The following is a 26630-nucleotide window of genomic DNA, read 5'->3' on the forward strand; positions in this document are numbered from 1 at the left end:
AAATAAAATAAGCATTTGTTACTTTAGGCTCTAGCAAAGGATAGGCTACAAATCCACGTACAGCAATGCAAACAGAGCCACTGTGGTTCAATGAGCAGGCTTAAACTCTCTCTGCCGCGACAGACCCGATTATGTAGTCCAGTATGCTGTAATTGCATAGCCTCGATTCCTCCATTTGAAAAATTAGACAAATACTTATGTGGGTTCTTCTGAGGCCAAAACAACAGCACTGCCACACATTTTGCAAAAACTACAAGTGTTGTTCAAAGGATTAGGGTTGCGATGCTGGCAACATCCTTTGCAGGTTCTCTAAAGTTCAGTGAGAACTTCCTTTCCACTCCACCCCGTCCCTCGCCCTTCCCGTTTCCCAAGAGTTGCACTATATCTCCTATGCTTCGCTTTGCAGGCCCTTCAAACTATTTATCTATTTATTGCATTTCTACACCCCTCTTTCTGGAACCCACCCAGCCAGCTTACAGCAACTCAGGAAAGGGAAGGCCTCAAACAAGCGAATGTTAAAAGCAACTTTTAAACCCAGCCCAGCCACGTGAAAGTATTTATTGCATCGACCCAAGGCCGAAGGGCTTCGCGCCGTCCACCCTCGCAGCTGCCTCCGGCTGAACCGCGTCCCCTCCCGCCACAGGCAAAAAAGAGGCTTAGCGTGGTCCCCATAGCAACCGCCAATCAGGAGCCGGGAGGGCGGGGGCTTTTCAGGGAAAATAATTCGGCGCACGCCCTGATTCTGCAGGCGAGTCCCGGCTGGCGGCGAGTCCCGGGCGGGCGTCGGGGAGGAAGGGCTGCGCGCGTCTCCCGTGCGTAACTTGGCTGCTGCGGCGCGGCCCCCTCGCCCCGGCAAAGCGGGCTGGCTCTTCCCCTCTTGCTCCCTTTGCCGAGCCGGGCTCCTCCGCGGCCCTTGCCAGCCCGGCGAGACACCACCGGGTGAGTAAAGGGGCGTCAAGTTGCCTCTCGGAAGCCGCGCGAAGTTCGGGAAAGAGGGGCGCGCGAAGCCCAGGTCTCCGCCGGCTGGGCGCGGCGCTCCAGTTCGGGGTCGCTCTGTCTCCTCGCCCGCCCCCGGACCTCTTAAACAGACCGCAGGGGGCCTCGGTGGGCGGCCCGCGTTAGCAAAGCGCGCCGCGTTAGCTGCCAGTACCAGTTGGGGCTCCTCCGTTTGTCTGTGGGGCGGTGCGCGATCCGTGGAGAGACGCCGCTTTGGCAGGGGGTCTCCTTGGAAGTCGGTGGCGTTTCGGTCGTCGTTTCGGAACTGTTTGGGGGTCGACGTGTCTGCGGTGAAGCCGGCGGATTCCAAAGATAGTAATGAATGAAGCGTGTGTGTGTCTATTCTGTATAATAGATAGACACGCGTTGTTCTTCTGCAAGCGGAGTTGATGCTCTGTCAGCGCAGGCTGGTGGCTCCGACGCCAGTGGGGCGGTGAATCCGCTCCGGGTTTCAGTCAGCACCAGCCAGAACTCGAAAGGAGCTATCCAAGGTGCGCAGGTGCACCCCTGGTTCTTGGTTTCCCCGGTTCGAGGGTGGTTTAATGTGTGAAAGGGAGGGGAGATTCACACAGGGGTGCATCTCCTTTCGCGCTCTCCGTTTTCTTTTTTTTCCTCTCTGTTTGGACTGATAAGTACTATTATGAGGGGAAGTTCGCATTGCACCTTTAGACTGTCCGATGTAAAAAAGAAAATCAAACCCCCCTCCCTTTCCCCCTCCGAACTTTCCTACTAGTAGTAATCCCTTTATTTAGACGGTGTGCGCGTTTGTGTAGAAAACTGATGTTCTGCAAGCGGTGCTGGAAGGACGCTAGCCATGTTGCTTGAGCAATTGACAGAGCAATCCCATAGGTGCCTACTCAGAAGTGTCCCATTGAGTTCAGTGGGGCGTAATCCCAAGTAACTGGGTATAAAATTGTAACCTGAGTCAGCAAAGTCCAAGTGCCTTTATATAGATAACGAGTAGGAGGAGGAGAATGAGTGGGAAAGGGCTGTAGCCCAGTGGTAGAGCACATGCTTTACAAGTAGAAGGTCCCAGGTTCGATCCCTCGCATCTCCAGGTAGGGCTAGGAAGGAATCCTGAGCAAAACTCTGGAGAACGGTTGCCAGTCAGTGCAGATGATACTGAGCTAGATAGACCAGTGTACTGATTCAGTGCCCCAGTTCACACGACACGACAGCCCACCATGGCTTAATTTAGTTGAAAGAGCTGTCGTATTGTGCCAGGCACCTGCAAATGACTCTGCTTACTGTGTCATGCAAGCCCAGCGTTGTGGGTTGTTTAAGGGGTAGAGAACCCTCAAATAACCCTAAAACAAGCTATGGGTTGCTTAGCGGAGGCACCAGCCACCATTTTGAATATGCAGGTGATGCACTCGAAGCTTGCCGTGTCATGTGATCCCAGCATCATGGGTGGTTTGAGGGGGTAGACAACCCTCAAATAACCCTAAAACAAGCTATGGGTTATTTTAGGGTTGTCTACCCCCTCAGACCACCCATGATGCTGGGATCACATGACATGGCAAGCTTCGAGTGCATCACCTGCATATTAAAAATGGTGGCTGGTGCCTCCGGTAAGCATAGGAAATGAACCCATGGTGACTGAGCGTTACATGCAAACAGCCCCAGTGCAAATTTCCAAGGCATGGGAGGTGGCCATGGGACTGCCACTGTAGTGTCCTCTAGTTTTCCTGATCCATTATTCAACTCGTGGAAGCAGACTTGTGAGCAAGAATAGCCTTCCAGATTGAGTCCTAAGCATGCTAAGGATGGGAGAGAAAATACTTGTCCTGCATTGAAACATATGGCTGGTGCTGTCAGTTTTTATTGTCTAACACCTTGGAGGGATTACTGATTCCATGTACCCTCTTCTCCCCACCTTCATTAATTTTAGCACTGCTGAACCTTAAACACTAACCATATGTTCTGGGGATATATATAGCAGTGTGCAAAGTATAAGCTGCATGTGTGCAAAAACCCTTATACCCCATGTCTCTTCTCTCTTCTCATCTCTATGCAGCAAATCTCTATTATTCATATTTGAATGAAGGGGCATTGAGCCAGAGACAGAATGTATCCAAAGATCCTTAATGGTGAAGCCATAATTCCCAGGGCAAACTTCAATATGATCCTGAGGATTGCACCAGCTCTCTCTAATTTTTTGCTTGTATGTTGAATTTGATAATGAACTAGCATTTGTTGTATGAAAGAAATGTGAATAAGTCCATTTAAAAAATGAATGGATTGTGTATTATCTTCAAAAATGTTTTTGTTGTTGTTGCAGTCTGTCTCTTAGTATTGTTAATTCTTGAATTCATTAATTGCAGATTTAAAATGGGGTTTCAGATACGATTTTAATCATGGCTGTTCCCTGTAGAAAAGGTGCTCAGTTCTAACAGCATTATTGTAAAGCTATTTATAGGAATCTCTTGGTTCAGCCAGTGTTTTCTTGAGAATGTTGCAAACTAGCAATGATTCGTCATGTTGTCAAGAAAAACAGCTCTCTTCATTACATAGCCTTAAAATATCATCTGCATTGAGAAACTGTCATATTTAATGGCTGTCATATTCAGTGGAAAAACAAAGCATTGAAATTACATGAAGTTTTGATGGTGGAGAACTCTACTTAATTTTTTATTTTTAGAGGAAGGTATTTGGTTTAAATTGATGATAGAAAAGTTTTGCTTGTCCTGTGTTAGCCAGGTCACTGCGCTACAAGAGATCATGGAGTGCATGCAGTAAGACAGCCTTCCCCAACTTCCAGATGTGTTGGACTACAACTCATATCATCCCCAGCCAGCACATCTGGAGGGACCCAGGTTGGGGAAGGCTGCAGTAAGATGGCAATAAGTGAGGATAATCTGTGTGTACTGTGAAGAGGGGAGTTGGTGGAAGTGGAATGAACTGGCTTTAGCTCTGGTCACAATTGGCCTTCTCCATCCTGGGCCCTCCAGCTGTTTGGGACTACAACCTACATAAGCCCCTGCCAACATGGGCCGATGGGCAGGGATGATGGGGTTGTAGTCCAAATCATCTGGGGGGACCTGGGTTGAGGAAGGCTGTATTACGTGTTTTGTCAAGCCTAAAGGGGCAATATTGGCTTGATACATAAAGAACTATTTAGAAATTAGTTGGTCTGAAATTGTCTCATTTTTCTGCGTATTACAAAACAAGAGAGAGAGAAGGCAGGGCACAATCAGGCCACAGTTAAGTGCTTTTTGAATTGTGCTGATTTCAGTGGGAGATATGTCAGCACCCAGGGGGAGGGCCTATAGCTCAGTTGTAGAGCACATGCTTTGCATGCAAATGATCCTAGGTTTAATCCCTGGCAACCCCAGGTAAGGCTAAGGAAGATTCCCTTTCTGAAAGTGTGGAGAGCCTTTGCCAGTCAGCGTAGACAGTAATCAGCTAGATTGGCCAATGGTTTGATTTTATATAAGGCAGTTTCCTATGTTCCACCTGCAGCAGGTGGGGGAGAAGGAGCATCCAGAATCAGCAGATGACTGGAGCTGTCAGTGAACTGGTACATTACCACAGTGGCATGGGAGCCATTACTCTGTGGCTTTTTGGTGCATAGCTCCAGCATTGTCATTATGCAGCAATGGCATGCCGGAAGTGTAATGACGCTGTTGCTTCCCCAGCAAAGGTCCCCTGATTGTTTGCATTACCAGCATGATTTCTCTATCTATGGTTACTGGAGTGGCATAGGTAGTGTGCCTCCTGTGCCTTCGTGAGAATATAAGAAGGACCATGCTGAATCAGACCAAACGCCTCTCTAGTCCAGCGTTCTGTTCCCACCCGGCTGCCTATGGGAAGCCCATATGTAGGACATGAATGCAGCAGCACCCTCCCACTTGTGTTCTCCAGCATCTGGCATTCAGAGGCATACTGCCTCTGATACTGGAGGTAGATACAGCCATCCCAACTAGTAGCCATTGATGGCCTTATCCTCCGTGAACCTTTCAGACCCATCCCAGTTGGTGGCCATCACTATATCTTGTGGTAGAGAGAATTCCATAGTTTAACTACCTGCTGTATGAAGAAGTACTTCCTCTTAATCCGTCCTGAATCTCCCACCATTCAGTTTCATATGATGACCTCAGGTTCTCCTCCAGGTACTTTTATCTAGGGATGTTCAAGAATTTTGTTCCTGTTCACAAGTCATGCAAAGCCCAAATGTGAGCAGGAGCGCGATCCTTGGGAAATTTTTGCAATTTTCCAAATTTGCGTTCACATTTGAAAGTGCACACTTCCCCCGCCAAATGCATGCTTTCAAGCTTTAGCTTATGCATTTTTGGCTTTGGGTGTGGATTTTTCCTGATCATAAAAAAAGATGTTCGTGTTTGGGAATGTGAATGAGGTGAACCAAGCTTCGAGGGGAAATGTGAAGAACCTCCATGACTTCGAATGTCGCATGCTTGCTCATGCCTACATATTTATCACACTGGTTTCCAGACTTGCGCAAGGACAAATATGCATCTAGAACCCTGCAGGGTGAAACGCAGATGCGGGGAGGGTTTTGGAGTGCAAAAATAACAGGTGGAGTAAGAATTATGCATATGCACACCCTGGCACTTTCCTTAACAAACAAAAATGTATGAAATGCAGTTTCATAGAATCATAGAATAGTAGGATTGGAAGGGGCCTACAAGGCCATCGAGTCCAACCCCCTGCTCAATGCAGGAATCCAAGTCAGAGCATCCCCAACAGATGGCTGTCCAGCCTCGTCTTGAAGGCCTCCAGTGTGGGAGAGCCCACCACCTCCCTAGGGAATTGGTTCCATTGTCGTATTGCTCTAAGAGTCAGGAAGTTTTTCCTGATAACTTGAGCCCATTATTCCGTGTCCTGCACTCTGGGATGATCAAGAAGAGATCCTGGCCTTCTTCTCTGTGACAACCTTTCAAGTACTTGAAGAGCGCTATCATATCTCCCCTCAGTCTTCTCTTCTCAAGGCTAAACATGCCCAGTTCTTTCAGTCTCTCTTCATAGGGCTTTGTTTCCAGTCCTCTGATCATCTTTGTTGCCCTCCTCTGAACCCTCTCCAGTTTGTCTGCATCCTTCTTAAAATGTGGTGCCCAGAACTGGACACAGTACTCTAGATGAGGCCTAACCAGTGCTGAGTAGAGGGGAACTAGTACTTCCCGGGATTTGGAAGCTATGCTTCTATGAATGCAGCCCAAAAGAGCATTTGCCTTTTTTGCAGCCACATCACATTGTTGGCTCATATTCAGCTTGTGATCGACAAGAATTCCAAGATCTTTCTCGCTTGTAGTATTGTTGAGCCACGTATGCCCCATCTTGTAACTGTGCATTTGGTTTCTTTTTCCTAGGTGCAGAACTTGGCATTTATGCCTATTAAATGTCATTCTGTTGTTTTCTGCCCAGCGCTCCAGTCTATCAAGATCACTTTGAATTTTGTTTCTGTCTTCCAAAATATTAGCTATCCCGCCCAATTTTGTGTCATCTTCAAATTTGATCAGCATTCCCTGCACCTCCTCCTCCAAGTCATTAATAAAAATGTTGAAGAGCACTGGGCCCAGGACTGTTTGCCCCTCAAATGAAGGAGTCCAAGTAACTAACACCCTGTGGCTTAAGGCCTTCCAGCAGGGGATCTTGGGGTTGGTGATAAGCCACAATTTAGTGAATTTGGAGTGCATGGCTTGAATTCTCTTTAGCCCATCATATGTCATGGACTTGGGTGTTAAGCTGATTTAATCTCATTGACTACAAAGGGATTAAATGTATTTAAATCAAAGTACTTTGGCATAACTGGGTCATGGAATGGTCTGCAGATGATTCTGGACACTTCTGCTTTTCTTCACATTTAAAATCTAAGCGATCCAGAAAAGCAAATTAATTCTTTGTCAGACTGGACACAAATCTGAGGCAGTTGTTCCAATTCTCTTCATTAAAAGGGTGCATCTGTGGAGGTTTTTTTTTCTTGTTTTATTTATGGCTCGCATGTTAGAATCCTTAGCCCTACTTTGCAAAATGTTAGTGGCGAGGGGACCTTGATCTTGCCACTTGGTTGCTATCTTTCTCCTGGGCTCTACCACAGAGGGGGCTGGAAAGAGTTGGATTCCTCATTTCTTTCTCATCCCTTTCACACAAAGTACTGATCCTAGGAGACTTTTTACTTTTCAGCTGGGGTCTCCAATGCTGTGCTTGTGGACCAATGTGCCCCACGGACACCTCTCTTGATGGGCACCATGCTCCCTACCCATCCTGATTTTTGTCTGATATCTTTAGATTTTTTTATTTTTTTAAAACTGGGAGTCAGGCATGCTGCAAAGGGAAGTGCTGCCCTCCAGTGCCATTTTTATTTGGGTTCTCACATCCCACCCCTGCCTTGGTTCTTAGGCAAGTTACTTTTCTTTTAGTCTCACCAGTTTGCCTTCTGGGAAATGAATGTTTTGTGACTGGCCATGCCCATCGTGGTAGCCATTTTATGACTGGACAACTCCCCCCTTTGCAGCCATTTTGTGGGAGTGCCCATAACACACCCTCAAAATTCCACATATGCCCACTGACCCAAAATGTTTTGGGACCCCTGTGACTTACAGTGTGCCCCAGCTTGTTTGTACCATGCAGTGTCCCAGCTTGGACACCAGGAAGATGCCCTACAATAATGCATGGTTATAAGAGAAACATACAAACCAAGGTGAGATGGCTGTTTCAGATTTAACACTAGAACTGCGCAGTCAATGAGAACGCTGTCAGGTTACATTTCTTTGAAGTGCTTGATTGTCCAGTGCCATGATGTTTTCTGTGGTTAACTTGTTTTATGCGAGCTGAAGTGCATGTTAGAAATGTCATGCACAGTCTGCCAGAAATGGTTTCTGCTTAGGGCGCAGTCCTATCCAGACACCCATCAGCCTCTGAACTTGGAGGGTGATAGCATCCTGTGCAGAGCAAGAGACGCATGAGGCTGATTGTCGCCTCTGCACTTCTTCCACTCTTTGTTTTTGCTAGATGGGCGTTTTTGCCTAGAGCTCTGCAGAGCAGGGGGGAAGTGTCCACTTCCCCAGTCTCCTCCTCTGCCCGCTTACAGGAACGCCCCCTTTCCATCCTCTCTGAGGTTGCTTTTGTGAGCTTGGAGAGGCAGCCGGCAAGGTTCTGTCTGTCCGGTTGCAAGGGGGAGGGTGCAGGGAGCTTGGACTCCTGGGTCCGAGGTCAGAGCACTGTCTCCAGTCTCAGAGCCAGGAAGCTAACTATCCTATGGCCCCCCCAGACACTTTCTAGGGGCCATAGGGTTGCTCTCTTAATGCCGTAACCCCACCGTGGCCATAATATGTAACATAAGTTATTATGTCTTGCTGGCACCTGGCACAGAGAATTACCTCTCCAATGTCAGCTACGTTCTGGAAGAGGTAGTTAGAGAAACACCATGGTATGTACCAAAATGGTATGATGACCGGCACTTTACATGATAGCTGTGATGATGCTAAGTCATCATATGGAAATTGTTGTCAGCTTGTTTCTGTTGTGTCTTTGGAGAAGATGTGGAAAATCTATCTAAAACTAGAATTATTTCTCAGCTGCCTTTAAACCTGAATTAATTGGTTATTAATAATACTTACATATCAATATAATATATCTAAGCGGTTTATATGTAAATATTAAATATCATGTTTAAAATATACTATTAAACAATTTCAAGTACAATAACAATTCAACAGGGAACACTAAGATAGAGAAGCATATGAGCAATTAATGACAAGCCAGAGAAAGCCTGGGCAAACCAGTGCATTTTCAGGAGACATTTAAAACATACCACATTTCCTGCCTCCTGAAATGAACGGGGAAGGGTGTTCCAGAGGGTGGGTGCCACCACTGAGAAGACACGTCTTCAAGAAATTACGTGGTGACATTCTGTTGGTTGTGGAATGACCAGCAAGGCCTCCTCTGAAGATCTTAAAGGTCAGCTGGGTATATAGGGAAGGCGGTATTCCTTCCGAAAAAGAAGTTGTACCAGCAGAAGATACCACCTCCTTAACAACTGTACATTTTTGGTGCTGTGGGAACAGATTTTGTTTGTGTGAACAGGTCTTATCTATTCAACTTTAATTGGTAATTAACAAAAACAATTGCAGTTTAAGCCAGGGTATGTTCAGACAGGTATTGCCAAGTCAGCAGCCATTTCAGATTTAAAAGGCAAGTAAAAGGCATGGTTCCAACAGAGAGGATCTCTGACATTGCATAGTCTGCACCTTGCTCAGTATCTGTTTTGACATGAGTACTATCATTAATCATTTCAGTAATATCTGAGTAACTCTATGATAAAGAAGCCTAGAATATTCTACACAAGGAATGTGTTGTACACCAACAGAATATGGTATTTTCAAATAACAGTATAGATACATGTGCTTTAACCCCCCCACACACATAATACAAAAGATTTGAGAGCTAAATTTGAAACTTTGACTCACCACTTTGTTGCCGCAGATTATAATGCAATAATTGAGTATTACATGTGGATGAGTCAATCGTGTATCTTTAGGTTTAACTCCCAAATCCATGGCAGTAGAAGTATTACCATAGATCTTTAAGATGATACCAGCACAGCATTTTGTGATGTAATGAGTTTTAACATAAAAAAGAACAGGTTGTTAGTCTTGAATCTCTTCAGATTTTTGCTATGTCAGAACCATGGTTTATTAGCAAGTTTTGGGAAGCGGACAGAGCTCAGTGCTAGAGCAGGTGCTTTGCATGCAGAGTGCCCAAGTTCAATCCAGGGCCAGCCCTACCCTCAGGCAGAGTGAAGCAGTCTACTTGGGTGGCAGATGCTGGGAGGCAGCAGCAAGTTGTTGGAAGAGAGACCTGTGTGCCGTGTGGCCTGTTCTGCATCCCTGAAGTTGGTCTGCTGCCTTCAAATGCAAAGTGGAGGCACTTTGTGCTGAAGACAGATTAATCTGCTACCCCAGTCAAGTTTTGTAAGTGGAATGGGCGGGAGTATCATCTTGTTCTTTGTCTCAGGGAGTAAATTGTATTGGGCCAGCCCTGCTTCAATCCCTACTTTTCTAGGTAGGGCTGTAAAGGACTTCTATCTGAAGCCCTGGAAGTTGCTGCCAGTCAGTATAGGAGATAATGACTGATAGATCAATGATTTGTCTTGGTATCAGGCATTTTTCTTTGTTCCAAGTCATTTTTTTTAAGCCAACCTTATTTCCTTCAGTGTTTTAGATCTATGATAATTAGCACTATATGGCATGTTTCAGGATTTCAGAGCAAGTAATGCATTATGGGTGCTTCCAGGTGAAGCTTTTAATGTGAAATCACCCTGCTTCATTTGCTAAATTTTATGGGGGGTCCAGATGACGCTATTATGCACTTGTAATCCTCCTGTGTTTTACCACTGCCTTTTCTGTCTTTTTTTCTTACCGCAGAACATTAGTTAAAGAAGAAAATAAAGAATAACTACACAGGGCCTTCTGACTGTTAGCACTACAGCTCCTCCTTCTCAAACAAAGATGTGAAGGCCTGGAAAAAAGAGAAAAAACGTACGTGTGTGTGTGTTGAGGGGGGGATAAAAAAAATGGGAGAGGCAACCATTTCCCTCAGGGATTTTTGGAAAATTTGGGGGAAAACAGTTGTAAACAGTTCTAAAACTTTCCATTTCCCCCTCAGTTTTTTCCACCAAGCCTTCACATCTCTAAATTTGGAAGCACCCTGTATCTCCGTAATCTTCACAGCAGTCTACCAGCAATATTATCCTCATATTGCGGACAGGGGGCTGAGATAATTGTTTCTTCTCTAGTGAGTTCATGGCTGAGATGAGATTTGAAATGGTGAGTTTCTGACTTGCATTGTTGCTTCTTCGAACCACCAGCTTTATCTACTCCAGTCTATATAGCTTCTGGTTAATGGGCTTGTGCTGTAATAGAACTGGTACATAATCTTTATTGCAATTTGCAGCCATTGCTGACAACATGGCTACCCATTGCACTAATAATTCACCTGTGACAAAAGTGTGATAATGATCCTAAGGCAAAAGCAACTTTGGGGAGGGGGAGAATTTGGAATGAAGAAATGGCAGTGTGTGTGTGTGTGTGTGTACGCGTGCTTTTAATGCATTACCTGGCCATAAGTTCCCTATTCCAAATCTGCCTCCCAAATTTAAACAACATTCAGTCATACCCAGCAATACATATGGATTAATATTATCCTGGATCTTATTTCAAAAGGAAATGAACAGACTCCACTTTTCTATGAAATTATTTTCCTGTTGTCTCCCTTTCCGAACTGTGTTAGTTAATTTGATCATATAGGGTCTCTAATGTGATGCCCAATGACACCTCTTAATGCCTGCCAGGTTTCCTGCCCCTCCTGATTTTTATTTTATTTCTTATGGGAGTAATCCTATGGGGATAGGCGACAGTCTCCAAACTTGGAGGCAACCACCTATACAATGCGGGGTTGGCGGAGCGTGGAGGGGATTTTCTCCTCTGTGCTCTGGCCACCATGCATTTGTAGCTAGATGGCCGATTTTGGCTGTCTAGCTGTGGGACATTGGAGTGGGGCGGGGAGGCCAGATGATGCATAGGAAGCATCTACCAGTACTTCCGCGCTCCCTGCCCCCGGGAGCACCCTTTTGCCCACTCTGCGCTGCTCTTCTGAGGCACTGCCTACGAGGTGGCAGAAGCGGGGGTGGGGAGGTAGTTTTCTGGGATCTGACCTCGAAGCTTGGGCTCCAAGGTCGTTTCCTGAAAACTGAACGATCCTGTGGCCATCTAGCTGCTGTCTAGCGACCATAGGATTGCGCTCTAAGAGTTTTTTTTTTAATTAATTGCTTTTTAACTAGGAGGCAGGCATGCTGCAGAATGAAGGGCTGCCCTCCAGTGCCCCTTTTATTTGGGTTCCAAAGTGTGGTTTTATGTTTTGGGTCTCAGACCCCACCTCTGACTTGTACTTAGGTTCTTGGGCAAGTTACTTTTCTTTTGGTCTCACCACTTTGCCTTCTGTGAAATGAATGTTTTCTGACTGGCCACACCCAACGTGGCAGCCATTTTATGAATGGGCAAACCCCCATTGCAGCCATTTCGTGAGCGTTCTGACAACACGCTATCAACATTCCAAATGTGCCAACCAACCCCAAAAGGTTGGGGACTTCCTGTCACCTTTTAATCCACTCATCAAGCCATGGAGGGTTAGTTTTCTTCCATTTATAAGCAATGGTTATGCCAGCTGCTATTAACATATGTGCAACCATTTCAAAGTCCTCCTTCTTTACCAAGCCATTAACATAACAGAAGAAAGCCTGCAGACATATGTTTTTGTGTTGTGTCATCAGTGATGTGAGTTTTCTGGGGAAAACAATACTAGACATTTTTCCACTGTGCTGAATCCATTTAGATTTGATTTCACATTTTATTTGAATTCTATGTTTAGCAAAAAAGAAAAGAAAAGAGAAGGAGTATATTGTGCTAATTTTTATGCCTTACATAAATATCCCAAATCTTTCTAACAGCCAGAAGTAGTTGATTGATTAGGAGAAAAACTCAATAAAGCACACTTGCTGTTTTTTAATGCTATAGTCAAACAAATTCAAAGCTTTACTTGGAAATTATTTTTATCGAAATAAGAACTGTGCGTGGAAGTATATATGCTTCCCCAGCTTTGATGTTAGATTTGAGTGGGTTTTTTATCCATTCCAGTTGCCCAATTTGAATGGTGTTGCAACCATTTCTTATGTTACTAATTAACTTTGTGAAACAATACATTTCTAAAAATGGAAAAAAATTCCATGGGGAAAATATAGCAATGGAAAACTTTCCACCCCCCATCACTGTATTCTATTTATTTAGACAGGTTTAACCTGCTTTTCAATCATACACCTAAGAACATAATCTCAAAACACTAGCAGACCCTAAGATCACTGCCTCATAGCCACTACATCAGAGACCAGCATGTACCAACCTCTGCACTGTAACAGATAATGACATTGTGGGCATCTCTACACCAGCCTAAAAGCCTGCATTTAAAATGGGGCTTTCTGCTTCCGTTTTAAATGCAGGATCACAATGACTCCCTTTTTCACCCGCTTCCTTTCCCCCCTCCTTCTCCCCGTATCTGAGTCTTCCATTATCTTTCATTGATCTCACTCCTCTTGCCACTTTTCCTCTTTTCATGGAGGGAACTGAAGTGGAACACAACAGGGTAATTTGATAGCTCATTATCTGCGATCTACTTAAAAACGGAACAAAGGGCATTTAGTGCAGGAGATGCCTTGGAGGATCACTGCGTCATGTAAAGAGCCCGCAAACTTCCATGAAAGAGCAATCTCAATCGCAGGATAAAAGTAGGGGTGGACGAAAGTCCCTTACCTGTCCTCGAAGGACGTTCGTGGTGGGGGGGAGGCGCTTCGCTGGTCCCCCCGCGAAGTTCCGGCCGGGGGGGGGGGAGGCTTCCCGCCTCGGCCCGGCCGAAATTCAGGCCAGGGGGGAGGCTTCCCGCCTTGCCCGGCCGCGAACGCGAAAGTTTTACAAAAAAACAAAACAAACGCCCCCTGATAGGCTACGTGACGATTCACGTAGCCTATCACAGCTAGATCTGCAAAGTCAGCCGTGATAGGCTACGTCAGTCGTCACGTAGCCTATCACGGGTGACTTAAAAAAAAAAAAAAAAAGCCCGTACGCTAATGGCGGCCCCCATAGGGAGCCGCCATTCGCGTTCCTTATTTAGTCGCTGTAGTCTACGTAAATGTTTACGTAGACTACAGTAACCAAATAAGGAACGGGAATGGCGCCTCCCTATGGGGGCCGCCATTATCCGTACACACTTTTTTTTTTTTTAAAGTCACCCGTGATAGGCTACGTGACGATTGACGTAGCCTATCACGGCTGACTTTGCAAATCTAGCCATGATAGGCTACGTTAATCATTATGTAGCCTATCAGGGGGCGTTTTTTTTTCTTCTTTTATTGCAATGGCGGCGGCGGCAGCCGGTCGAAAGACCGGCTGCCGCTCCCGTCCCGCTCGAACACCCGCCGAACCGCCAGCCGGACCCGCCGCCGGGAGGGACATTCGGCGAAGGTAAGTCCCGTCCCGGGGGTGTGTGCGGGGGGCGGGGGGGGTTCGGAGGATTTCTCCCCGAAACTTGTTCGGGGGGCCGAACACGTTGGCGCTCGGCCCCCCGAAGTTTCGGGGAGAAATTCTCCACCAACCCTAGATAAAAGCCCGTTGTGAAGAAGCCCTGTGTGTGTTAATTCTGTGCATAAATATCCTGTGGGGAAGAGTGACTGCTTCAGCTCCCCTATGCGTGTTTCTGCTCTCTTCAGAATGGTGGGGAAAAAACCATGTCGTCCCATGTATTCTGCGATGAGCATGCTACAGGGTAGAAGTGCACAGAGTGGCGTCCAGGGTCAGCATGGCTGAGCACCTGCTGAGGGCCTACACCCAAGCAGGGGGCCTACTGAGAAGTGCCCCCTGGATCTCCTCCTCACCATTGCAGCCTGCTTGTTCACCCTCCTCTTGCGTTGGTCAGAGAACAGTAGTATTGTTTAGGTGTTGTTTCAGTATGCTGATGACACACAGCTCTATCTCCCTGTGACATCTGAATCAGGAGAGGCTGTGCAAGTCCTGGATCACTGCCTAAACTCAGTAATGGGCTGGATGAGGGCCAATAAACTGAAGCTGAATCCTGACAAGATGGAAGCCCTGTGGGTGAGTGGTTCTTGAGCCTGGGAGATAGGTGCATTGCCTGTTCTGGCTGGGGTTGCACTCCCTCTGAAGGATCAGGTCCGTAGTCTGGGGGTACTCCTAGATCCATCATTGTTGCTGGAGGCCCAAGTGGCTGCTGTGGCTCAGAGTGCCTTTTATCACCTTTGGCTGGTTCGCCAGCTACAGTCTCTCCTGCGCAGGGGTAGCTTGGCCACAGTAGTACAGGCATTAGTAACCTCAGGACTGGATTACTGCAATGCACTCTATGTGGGGCTGGTTTGGAAGCCGGAGCTAGTGCAGAATACAGCAGCTATGGCTGTTGTCAGGTGCTTCGCCTTTTCAGCATTTAACTCCTTTGCTGAGGGAACTGCACTGGCTGCCTATTCACTACCGGGCCAGGTTTAAGGTGCTAGTATATAAAGCCCTAAACAACTTGGGACCAGGATACCTGAGAGAGCCCTGCCTTCTTTACCAACCTGCCCGGTCACTGAGGTCATTGGAGGGCATGTTCCTGGTGGTTCCACATAGACCTATGGCCCATTTGGAGTCCACCAGGAAAAGAGCCTTCAGTGTGGTGGCCCCCTTCCTGTGGAACTCACTGCCTTTGGAGGTCAGGCAGGAGCCAATATTGTGTTGCTTTCGGCACCTCCTGAAGACATTGTTATTTCGAGAGGGCTTCCTTGAGTGACCAGCTGCGGTTTATTAAGTCCAGAATCTGTTCTTTTAAAATGTTTTAATAAGAATAATTAATTTATTCTTTTATCTTGTTGTTCACCACTCTGAAATCTTTGATGTGGAGTGGTAGATAAATATTGTAAATAAATAAAAATAGAATAAATAGGAGGAGCAGTAGATGCCACTGCCTACTCTCTGCCTAGCACACAAGCAGCTGGTAAGACAGTAGACTCACTGAGGGAGGGGCCCCCACTGGGCCTTGCCCACGGGCCCTCCAAAACTCGGAGCCTGCACAGGAAGCACACAACGAACTTTAATCTGTATCTGCTTCTACTCTGACACAGGAAACAACCCTCAAGATGCATGCTAACGTAGGTGTCTGGTGGGCATTCAGCTGACTGCTTGGGGGAATTGTTCTATGTGTGTCTGTCATCATAGTGTAGTGGGCTTATATATGCACCAAGCTTCAGTAGAAACGTGTCTGGGAATCCTAGCTGGGAGGAAGGCAGCAAGTGAGTCAGAGTTGTAGGGGGAAGGTGGTGGGAAGAGAAGGGCTAAGCTCTCCCTTGCCTGGCTGCTGGTTCTTGCCTTCAAATCGCTGCCATCAGCTGTTGTTTGTAGTGGAGAAGTGGAGTCTGGGTTCTGGAAAAGCTTTTTAGGCCACTTAATGTGTTGCTCCAGGCTTTTGTGCTATTTCTCTGCTGACATTTGTATGGGTCTGCTTGAGATGGATGTGTTTAAGAAGTGATCAGAAATTGCTGCAAGGATCATGTTGTGTTGCTCCCCAGCCTTCAAAACATGTGCTTTCTTGCTGATACGCATCCCACTACTACCCACTTAAAGCTACTATTCTTCTCTTGGCTGTGGACACAGACAATATCTTACCTGTGACAGTTCTTTTAAGAACCATCCCCTTGAATAACAAAGAGAAGTTTGGAATGACATTTAAATAAGTTTCAAATTGTCTAGTAAAAGGCTTGAATGATGAGTCAGCCACAGAAAATGCAGCACAACTACTGTATGCTATCCACTTCTCAGTATTTATAGGAGAACATGATAAATCGGGACCCACAACAAAATGTTTTGATGTATCTCCAGCCTTTAAGAAGAGCCCTCCTCCTCAGGGCTCTAACCAGCCTGGAATAGAGACTTTGTGGCTCAGTTTGCAAGGTTGCTGGGCAGGTTCCAGGACATGGGAGAAGGACTCCTTAGAGCAGGTGATGGTGATGAACAGTGCTTGGTTTAGGTAATCATAGGACTAGAAGAAACCAAAACATGGTATAATTCAGCCTCCCCAATCTGCTGCCTTCCAGATGTGTTGTACCACAACTCCCATCATCTGTACCCAGCATTCTTTTGGGCAGAATAGCAGAATAGAACATAAGAAGAGCTGTATGAAGGCCTCGCTAGCATTCTGTTCCCACAGTGGCTAATCAGATGCCAAAAGAAAGCCCATAGCAGGACATGAAAGCAATAGCACTTATGTTCCCCAGTAACTGGTACTGAAAAGCATGCTGCCTATGATACTGGCAGTAATAAGTAGCCATCATGACTAGTAGCCATCGAGAGCCTTCTCCTCCATGAATTTGTCTAATGCCCTTTTAAAGCCAAGCTGGTGGCCATCACTACATCTTGTGGTAGCAAATTCCATTTACTGTGCTGTATGTGAAGAAGTATTTCCTTTCATCTGCCCTGAATCTCCCATCACTCAGCTTCATGAGATGACCCCAGGTTCTAGTATTATGTGAGTGGGAGAACTTGCACCGTGCCAAATTGTATATATACCTAGAAAAAACACACGCTGTTCTATGGGACAAGATTTCCCTTCCCACCACATACAGTGACCACTTAAACTCTGAACATGAAATAAAGCTGCCTTCCCCAACCTGGTGCCTTCCACATGTTGAGAGCTTCAACTCCCATCAGTCCTAGCCAGCATGACCAATAGTCCAGAAGCTGGGAATTCTAATCCAAAACATCTGGAGGGTACCAGGTTAAGGAAAACTGAAATGAAGAGGCTTTCTAAGACGAAACACTGTGGGCTATTTAACAGAAATCTATCAACCCAGGACCACAGTCCTTCTCACCCAGTCAGTATTTTGCTCAATAGAAGAGGGACACACACATGCACTTTCCTTCTCTCACAAGATCTTGTTTGGGGTGGGGGGTGGGGTGTCAGACTTAACTAACATCTCATAATGTTAGTTATTTATTTTGAGAGTCATGTATCTGGAGACTTTTGGTGATGTTATTTCCAGACAGGCATGAGCCTTTACATTTCTTCTGTAGAAAGTTAAGTTTGTTCACTGTTTTAGAACTTAAGAGTTCCTGTACGTTACATTGTTAAAAGGGCACTGGTGTAATTTTTTTATTTCTAATCTTTGTGGGCATAATCCAACAACTTGGGACCAGGATACCTGAGAGAGCGCCTCCTTCCCTACCAACCTGCCTGGTCACTGAGGTCATCAGAGGGCATGTTCCTGGTGGTTCCACATGGACCTATGGCCTGGATGGAGTCCACCAGGAGAAGAGCCTTCAGTGTGGTGGCCCCCTTCCTGTGGAATTCCCTGCCTTTAGAGGTCAGGCAGGCGCCAACATTGTGTTCCTTACGGCGCCTCCTGAAGACGTTGTTCTTTCAAGAGGCCTTCCTTGCATGACCAGCCGTGGTTTGTTGAACTCCACTTTGTTGGGATTTGCCTTTTTTTAAAAAACATTTTAACTCTTTTAACTTTTTTAACCATTGTTTTATTCTTTTATCATGTTGTTCACCGCTCCAAAATCTGCTGATGAGGAGCGGTATATAAATATTGTAAATAAATAGATAATAAATAAAAGATAAATCATGATTGAATTCCAAAGCAATGGGATGGTGCTTGGGCCATGATGTTTAACTTAAGCCAAGTTGGTTTCAACGGAACATCCAACAAACCTTTTGCTAAATCATGCTCTTATGTGTGGCCATAATTTACGTTCAGTGTATTCCTTTAAATGATGGGAAGAATGAATTATTATAAAGCATGAAGTTCAAAGTATTAACAAAAGTTTAAAGAACTGGCTATGAAAACTTCTTAAATCTAAAACACGACTTAGATGAAATCATTTTCCCACCAAAGCTGTGGAAATCCTCTTGCAGTCTTGAGCTCTGTGGGTTTGTTTTTAGCCCTTCCTAATAGAAAAATCACTGTGGGTAATCTGATGATTAGCCCTGCAATGAACTTTAAATTAAAAACACCAGCAGCACTTGCTGGGATCTGTGGCATCTTCCGCAAGCTGCAAAGATCAAGAGAATGACAAATGGGACCAGCTCTCTTCACTCTGATCAGCTTCCTGCAATTGAGACGAGGAGGAGGATGGGAAAGTAAACTAACTGTATATCAACATTATTCACCTCTCGTCTGTTATCATAACTGTGTTCAAGGCTCTTTGATGTCTAACATACATATCCTAGAACAGCCCTATTCTGCACTGGAAGTAGTGTATGAAAATGCGTGCTTTCTTGCTCTCTTGCTTTCTCAAGGTCTTGCTTCTCTCTAAATGTGAAGATAGAGAAGGTAAATGAATAGAGAATTTGGAGAGATGGTGTAGATCTGAACAAGGACAAGGAGTCTGGATATAAATGCAAGGGATAGGGGAGGGGAATAGAAAGTGAAACCAAAAGTGAACAGTACCTATTCATCCAGTCCTGACCCTTGAGGAAACTTCTGCTGCATGTATCCTCCACAAAAATCCTTGTGTGTGTTTTGTTATTCTTTCTGTTTGTTTAGTCTTCTGGTTAGTTTTCTTCTTCAACAATCTTATTAGTACAATTTAAAAGCCTGCTTGGTGGTGCTGATTCTGGTGCATCATGACAAAATATCATGATCAATCTAATGGTTGGAGCTGGTTCATCTTCTGAATGACTTCACAAATTCATTCTGCTTTTGTACTAAAATGCCCAAATTATTGTTTCATTTTTGGTTGGATTAATCTGAAAACAATACAGAATAATTGCTTATTGTGTACCTACCTTCTAATGAAACCCACATCTCTGAATATGTATTAGGTTATATTAAACAATAATGTACTTCTTCCTAAAAATGATGATTAAATAGAATCTTCCTTGCTAGTAATTTAAACCATTGAAATTGAGTCACTCAGAGAAGCAATTTAACTCATGATTTAAATAAATTTGATTTAAATCAAATCAAACCTGTTAATAAATACTTTTAATAAAGAAAGAAAATATAGAGTAGAAACAAAAAGACCAGACAAAGATATGCCCATGTCAAGCCAGGTAAGGACGCAACTGAAAAAGCTGAAATATCTAGAAGGCCGGGACAAATAAAAACAGCTTCACTTAGTACCATAAGGCCATGAGACATGGCACCAAGAGAGTATCTTAGGGAAGGCATTCCAGGGGAGATCCCGTTTTGCGTCATCACCTGCTTCACCTCTGAAGGCAGGGAATCAACAAGGGTCTCTGATGGTAACTGTAACATCTTGGCAAGGTCATCTGGAGCCTGAGCACTTCCCTAGTATATCATGCCAGCGTGGCAGAACTTGCTAACAAGGCCACCCTTGTCACCATGGCAATGCCTTTCTATTCCTTTCCTTTTCCTTATTTGAAGGCTGTGGACTTCTCATCTGCAGTACTCGAGTGCTTGCCTACTTAAGAAAAGAAAACTTTGCGACAAGTATAGCCTTTTCCCATAATATGGCAACCTCTTGTCTTTTCTGTTACACCTGGGCTAGATATTAACACTGCTGTTTTTGAATAGAGACTTGTGGGGCTGTTATACCTTCTGGCTGATACATGCACCTCATGTGCAATAAAATCAGGGCTGGCGCAGGTTTGGCGGGGCCCTTGGCACCCCCCAAGTGGTCCCATTCCTCCCCTTACCTTGCCAGTGGTGGACACAGCAGCACAAAAGCTGGTCTTGCCAGGAAGTGCTGCTGTTAGCACCTGACATTTTAGTTCCCCCACAGTGCCTTTGGGGCCTTGACGTGCTGTTGCTCCAGAGCAATGCTACAAAGTAGCTCCAGAGGCATCGTGGGGGAATTAAAATGGTGGACACCAGTTACAGCCACTTGGGCCCCAGTGCTAGAGAATGGGAAAAAAGTGGCCACCCAGTGCTGAGAGGCTGCTGAGGGCGGGTAGCTGTAGCTAGCATTTTGGGTCAGTGGGTTGGGCTGACAGTGGATTCTCCTGAGGGTTTGGGCTGTTGGCAGTTGCAGTTCTGAAGAAGACTGCAATGAGATTCTTATTGAAGAAATCCATCTTTGACTATGGCAGTGCTAATAACTATCACCCTGTATCCAGTACTTTCCTATCTTAATAAGGTGTTCAAAAGCATGGTTATATCTTGGCTGACACAGAGAAGCGAGACATGTGAACAAAGGGGATTTCTCCGGCACCGCTAACTGTGGGATAGGCTCACGTGGCCCGATCAGCAGGGAGATAGCACGAAGCAACAGCTGAGATGGCATTGCTGGCTTTTGGTTGGTGGACTCCTGGATGCAGCAGGGAGTCCTAGCAATTGCCCAGCTCTGTCAGTCTCTGGTACTGGGCCAGGGATGGGGAGAGAAACAGGTTGGCAAAGGGGAGCACAGCAGATTCGAGAGGTAAACGGTGGAAGTGAGGCGAGGCCGAGATGGTGATGATGCAGAAGATGTGTTATGCCTGGGTTTTGTGTGAGGTGTATGTTTCTCTGTGCATCACCAGTTTGCTTTCTGAGAAATGAGAATCTTGTGCTTTGTGGGGACAAAGATGTGATGTGGCAATTGGGGCTCAGACCCCACCTCTGGGTCTTGGCCAATTTGCTTTTCTTATAGTTTCACCAGTTTGCCTTCTGAGAAATGAGTGTTTTATGACTGGCTGATGCCCACCATGGCAGCCCCTTTATGACTGGTCAAGCCCTGCCCCATGGCCACCATTTTGTAAGAGCGCCTATGACACTTTCAAAATTCCAGATGTGCCCACTGGCCCAAAAAGTTTGGGGACTTCTGCTCTAAGTTCCCAAAAGGTGAAGGACAAATAGGTAGTAACTGCTCGTTAGTATATGCTGATAATAGGGATAAATGCCAAGTTCTGCACCTAGGAAAAAGAAACCAAATGCACAGTTACAAGATGGGGATACGTGGCTCAACAATACTACAAGTGAGAAGGATCTTAGAATTGCTGTAGTTCACAAGCTGAATATGAGCCAACAATGTGATGTGGCTGCAAAAAAGGCAAATGCTATTTTGGACTACACGAATAGAAGCATAGCTTCCAAATTCCAGGAAGTACGTGTTCCCCTCTACTCAGCACTGGTTAGGCCTCATCTGGAGTACTGTGCCCAATTCTGGGCACCACGCTTTAAGAAGGATGCAGACAAACTGGAGAGGGTTCAGAGGGGGGCAACGAAGATGATCAGAGGACTGGAAACAAAGCCCTATGAGGAGAGACTGAAAGAACTGGGCATGTTCAGCCTTGAGAAGAGAAGACTGAGGGGAGATACGATAGTGCTCTAAAAGTCCTTGAAAGGTTGTCACAGAGAGGAAGGCCAGGATCTCTTCTTGATCATCCCAGAGAATAATGGGCTGAAGTTACAGGAAGCCAGATTCCGGTGGAACATCAGGAAAAAAACATCCTGACTGTAAGAGCAATATGACAATGGAACCAATTACCTTGGGAGGTAGTAGGCTCTCCCACACCGGAGGCATTCGAGACAAGGCCGGACAGCCATCTGTCAGGGATGCTCTGACTTGGATTCCTGCATTGAGCAGGGGGTTGGACTCGATGGTTTTATAGGCCCCTTCCAACCCTACTATTCTATGATTCTATGAATCCAGTCTAGTCTGGTTTTAGGCCTGGTTTTGGAAACTGCTCTCATGGATGACCAGAAGATAGATGGGTAGAATGCTACTCTGCTGATTCTCCTGGATCTCTAAGCAGATTTCAATACCATTGAGCAGTGGTATCCTTCCGAGCTGCCTGGCAGGGATGTATGTATGTGATATCACTCTTCAGTGGTTCCCTTCCTATCTGGATGGCTGGATTTTGAAGGTGGTATTTGGAGACTGTTGTTTCACCCCTCGGCCTTTGAGGTACCACAATTTTCCATCTGGTCGCCCATGGTTTTAAATATTGACATGATACCACTGTGTGAAGTTATCTAGAGGTTTGGGCAGAGATGTCACCAGTATGCAGATGACACATAGCGCTGCCTCTCATTTCCGTCATCTAATCCTAGGGATGCAGTGGAATTTATAAACCAGTGCCTTCACTGCAGTGGAGTGGATGGAGGTTAACAACCTGAAACTCAATCCAGAAAAGGTGGAAATACTATCCGTCAAGAACACTAGTGATCTAGGTGAGGTAGTTCAACCATCCTGGATGGGGTTGCACTCCCCTTGAAGGATCAGGTATGTAGCTTTGGGACATTTCTTTATCCATTGCTTTCCTTGGCAGTGGCAGCCGCTACTTGAAGTGTTGTTTATTAGCTTCAGCTGATAGGCGAGCTACAGCCTTACCTAGAAAGGTAACTTGGCTTCAGTCATCCATATTTCACAGGGGTGGTGCTAGTTACGTAAAAGATCTGGGACTCAGGGCTGGGGTAGAGGGTGGTGGGCAGTCTGACTGGTGGGACTGAGGTGGGGTCACCGGAGGCAGAACCAAGGGGGCCAGAGGGGGCTTACAAACACCCACCAGTCAGCAAATTATGCCACAGAAATGGAAAACTGAGGCATATGAACATGGAAAGGAGGTGTGGGGAAATCACACAGCCACACAAAAGCACACCTTTGGTCCACATTCTCCTGTTCCAGCACCAACTCTAATTCCATCAAGTGACTTTTAAGTCACACAACCACACAAATGCATAATGCTGTCACTGCTAATGATGATATCCTATGATGGTATCTTCAGAGCCATACAGGCAGGGTCAGATCAAGGCCATGATGGGCCCTGGGTCTAGCTGTTTGTCTTGACCCCCTACTCTGTCCCCAATACTGAATTTACACGCGCGTGCGCGCGCGCGCGCACACACACACACACACAGAGTCAACGATGCACAGTAATAATGCAAAAACATTTTTCACTACATATTTTAGTGAAAATCATCTTCCATGCTTTCCTGGAAGCAAAAGACTAATACCTCTTTCATGGTAGATCATTCATTTAGAAACACCAGCTATAAACAGGGGACACACTTACACAGCCACTGTTGGCCCAGGACATTTTGCTGCATGGGGAGTAGCAGCAAATGCCTCCCATTTCTCCCTGGATTATTTGGGCTGGTCACTATTTCTAAGCCTAACCTACCTCACAGGATTGTTGCAAGGATGAAATGGGGAGGAGGAGGAGGGTTATGTACACCACTTTGGGCTTCTTGTAGGAAAGACGGGATATGAATGTAACAAACAATAAATTCCCCAGCCGACTGGTGCCTCAATTTAATGGTCTAAATTGGTGGCTATATCTTGTGGTAGCAAATTCCAGTGTTTAACTATGCACTGTGTGAAGAAGCACTTCTGTTTATCTGTCCTGAATCTCCCACCTATCATCTTCATGAGATGACCCCAGGTTCTAGTATTCTCCATACCATGCATAATTTTGTCCACCTCTATCATGGCTCCCCTCACTTGCCTTTTCTCTAAGCTAAACAGTCCCAGATGTTGTAACCTTTCCTCATGGGGGAGTTGCTCCAGCCCCTTTAAGGTACTTTAAATTCACATGGAACCATTTACTCCTAGTGGTTCATTTTTCTTACAGATATTTTTTGAGCAGTTACACACACTGACTTGCATAGGAAGGCACTCTACACAAGCAGCTTGCCGTGCTACATGGCACCAACTTAATTATAGATGCAAGTGAAACCAGGGTACTGATGCCTACAAAACAGATTGCAAATAAACGGCTTGCCAAAGCTTTTCTTTTTTTTAAGTACACATAGTCATTTATTAAAAAAAAAAAAAATTAATGTGGCCATTGGGTACTGTGAGACAAATACCCTTAAAAAAAAAAGTAACTCTGGTCACACAAAATCAAATCGACCCTTTTTTCTTTTTTAAAAAACATGGATTTGGCTGGATGTGCTCCCCTTCAGCTGATTTTTGGCAGAGAGAGGCTTCCCCCCTCCCAGTATAAATCTAAGGATGCATTGCTCTCCCCTCTTCCCCCGCCATCACCAAGGACCCAATTGCCCTGCGGAACTTTGCAGAAAATGCTGTGTTCCCTCTCTGTCTTCCCCTTTCTCCTCAAGACAAGATGGTTCAACAATAAAATAAAATCGGCTGCTCTGAGAAGGGAATGTGTTACCTGCTGCTGCTGCGATCTGTTCTCGGCTGGCTCCTGCGCAACCACATGGTTTTTCTCCACTCCCATCCTTCTTCTTGCCTCTTTTTCCACTGGCCTACTGCAACTTGGGTGCCAGCCTTCCCATCAGGCACACTGAGGTTCCTCCTCCTACAGCGGGTGCTCTTGAGAGCCCTGCCAGCTGCTGTGCTGCGTGGCATCTGTTGCAGCGAAAGAGCAGCTGGTGGGGCAGCCGCCACTGCCACTCTCCTTCCTGGCTGTAAAACGCTTGCTGGGAAGCATGCTGGAAATTTCATGTGTCTGAAATATCACCAGATTTTGAGCACCCTTGCGAGAATTTGGGTGAGACGCAGCCAGGAAGGAAGAAGGTGATGGAAGTCGGGCGGGGAGGCAGATGGCCCCTCAGAGACCATGGGCCTCAAAGCAACGATTCGGGGGCCCAGCTCTAGTTCCCCCCCCCAGCCCTGCCTCTGATGCTTCAGCAACCTCCCGACTGGATTGTTGTAATATACTCTATATGGGGTTGCCTTTCAAAGCAGTCCAGAAGTGTCAATTGGTCCTCAATGCAGCAGCCAGACTTTTGTACGGCACCCGCAGATCAAAACATAAAACTCCAACCTTATGTCAACTGCACTGGCTTCCTGTTTGTTTCTGAGCCCAATTCAAAGTGCTGGTTCTACTCTTTAAAGTCCTAACAGCTGAGGCCTAAGTTATCCTAGGCCTGCCCAGTTATCCTAGGCCTACCCAGGAACTGAGATCAATGTCAGAGGACATCCTGTCAGCCCCATTTTGGGAGATCTGGCAAGTAAGCCCACTAGCTAGGGCCTTCTCTGGTGGTGCCTCTGTGACTCTGGGATGTCCTCCCCATTCACATTCATTACTGTCTCTGTCTCTGTGTGCATGTGTGTGTGTAGGGGAGGGTAATTGAACACGGAGCAATGTTTAGGTCGTTTCAACAGGCAACTGCCACTTTAAAGGAGGCCAAAAGTGGTCCTCCCCTTCTCTTGGCAAAGCACCTACCAAGAAAGACAAAGGATTTCAGTTGTAAACTGACCCATATGCTCTGTTCAGCCTCTGAGGGATGCTCAGAGGGTGGCAACAAGGGAGAGGGCCATCTTGGTGGTGGCCCCCCAATTCTGGAATAATCTTCCTGATGAGGCCTGCCTGGTGCCAACAGTGTTATCTTTTCGGTGCTAGGTTAAAACCTAGCACTAGGTTAAAACTTTCAGGCATTTGGCAGCATATAATGAGTTTTAATCAGGTTCTGGCTTGTCTGTGGTTGATTGTTTAAAATTGGGTTTAGATATATTTTGTCTGTGTGTGGGCTGTCTATTTATATATTTTATGTAATTGGTTTTTACACTTCGTATAACGTATTTTTTTAATGATTCTTAGTCTGTGAACTGCCCAGAGAGCTTTAGCTATGGGCTGGTATAGAAATCTTGACGATGATGATGTTGCAAAAGGGTATTTAGTTAGGCTTTTCTTCTTTTTGCTGCTGCTTCTGGAAATTGTTTTTGCGCTCTATGAAATTTCATCTTTCACTGCCACCCCCCCAAAGAAAAGAACCCTAGGAAAAAGCAAGTGCTCTGTCCTACCTCAGTGCTAGAGCACATACTTTGCAAGGGCCCGGGTTCAATGCCTGGCATCTCCAGGTAGGTTTGGGAAAGGATATGGATAATACTAAGGTAGATGGACCATTGGTCTGACTTGGTATCAATGGTCCAAGGTAGATGGTCCAAGGTAGATGGACCATTCCAATTCATGATCCAAGGTAGATGGACCATTGGTCTGACTTGGTATCAATGGTCCAAGGTAGATGGTCCAAGGTAGATGGACCATTCCAATTCATGGTCCAAGGTAGATGGACCATTGGTCTGACTTGGTATCAATGGTCCAAGGTAGATGGTCCAAGGTAGATGGACCATTCCAATTCATGGTCCAAGGTAGATGGACCATTGGTCTGACTTGGTATCAATGGTCCAAGGTAGATGGTCCAAGGTAGATGGACCATTCCAATTCATGGT

At 45.8% G+C, this 26630-nt stretch overlaps 1 protein-coding gene across 3 annotated transcripts in view; it reads left to right on the plus strand.

Annotated features, from left to right (window-relative positions):
- The first annotated feature begins 746 nt into the window (after window positions 1–746).
- The window catches only part of RD3 (RD3 regulator of GUCY2D), a 35917-nt gene continuing 10033 nt past the window's right edge, over window positions 747–26630 (plus strand). Inside the window, exons 1-2 of one of the 3 annotated variants that reach the window (XM_084828871.1) lie at window positions 9768–9926; window positions 10380–10493. The gene's annotated coding sequence lies outside the window, so the exon portion shown is untranslated. Of the gene's footprint in view, window positions 940–9767; window positions 9927–10379; window positions 10494–13879; window positions 14025–26630 lie in introns of those variants that run through there. The other 2 variants (XM_084828870.1, XM_084828872.1) reach the window with 2 other exon arrangements.

This window comes from Heloderma suspectum, chromosome 1, assembly GCF_057233095.1.
Source record: "Heloderma suspectum isolate Gila_16-S chromosome 1, 16-S_ref, whole genome shotgun sequence".
Lineage (NCBI taxonomy): Eukaryota > Metazoa > Chordata > Lepidosauria > Squamata > Helodermatidae > Heloderma > Heloderma suspectum.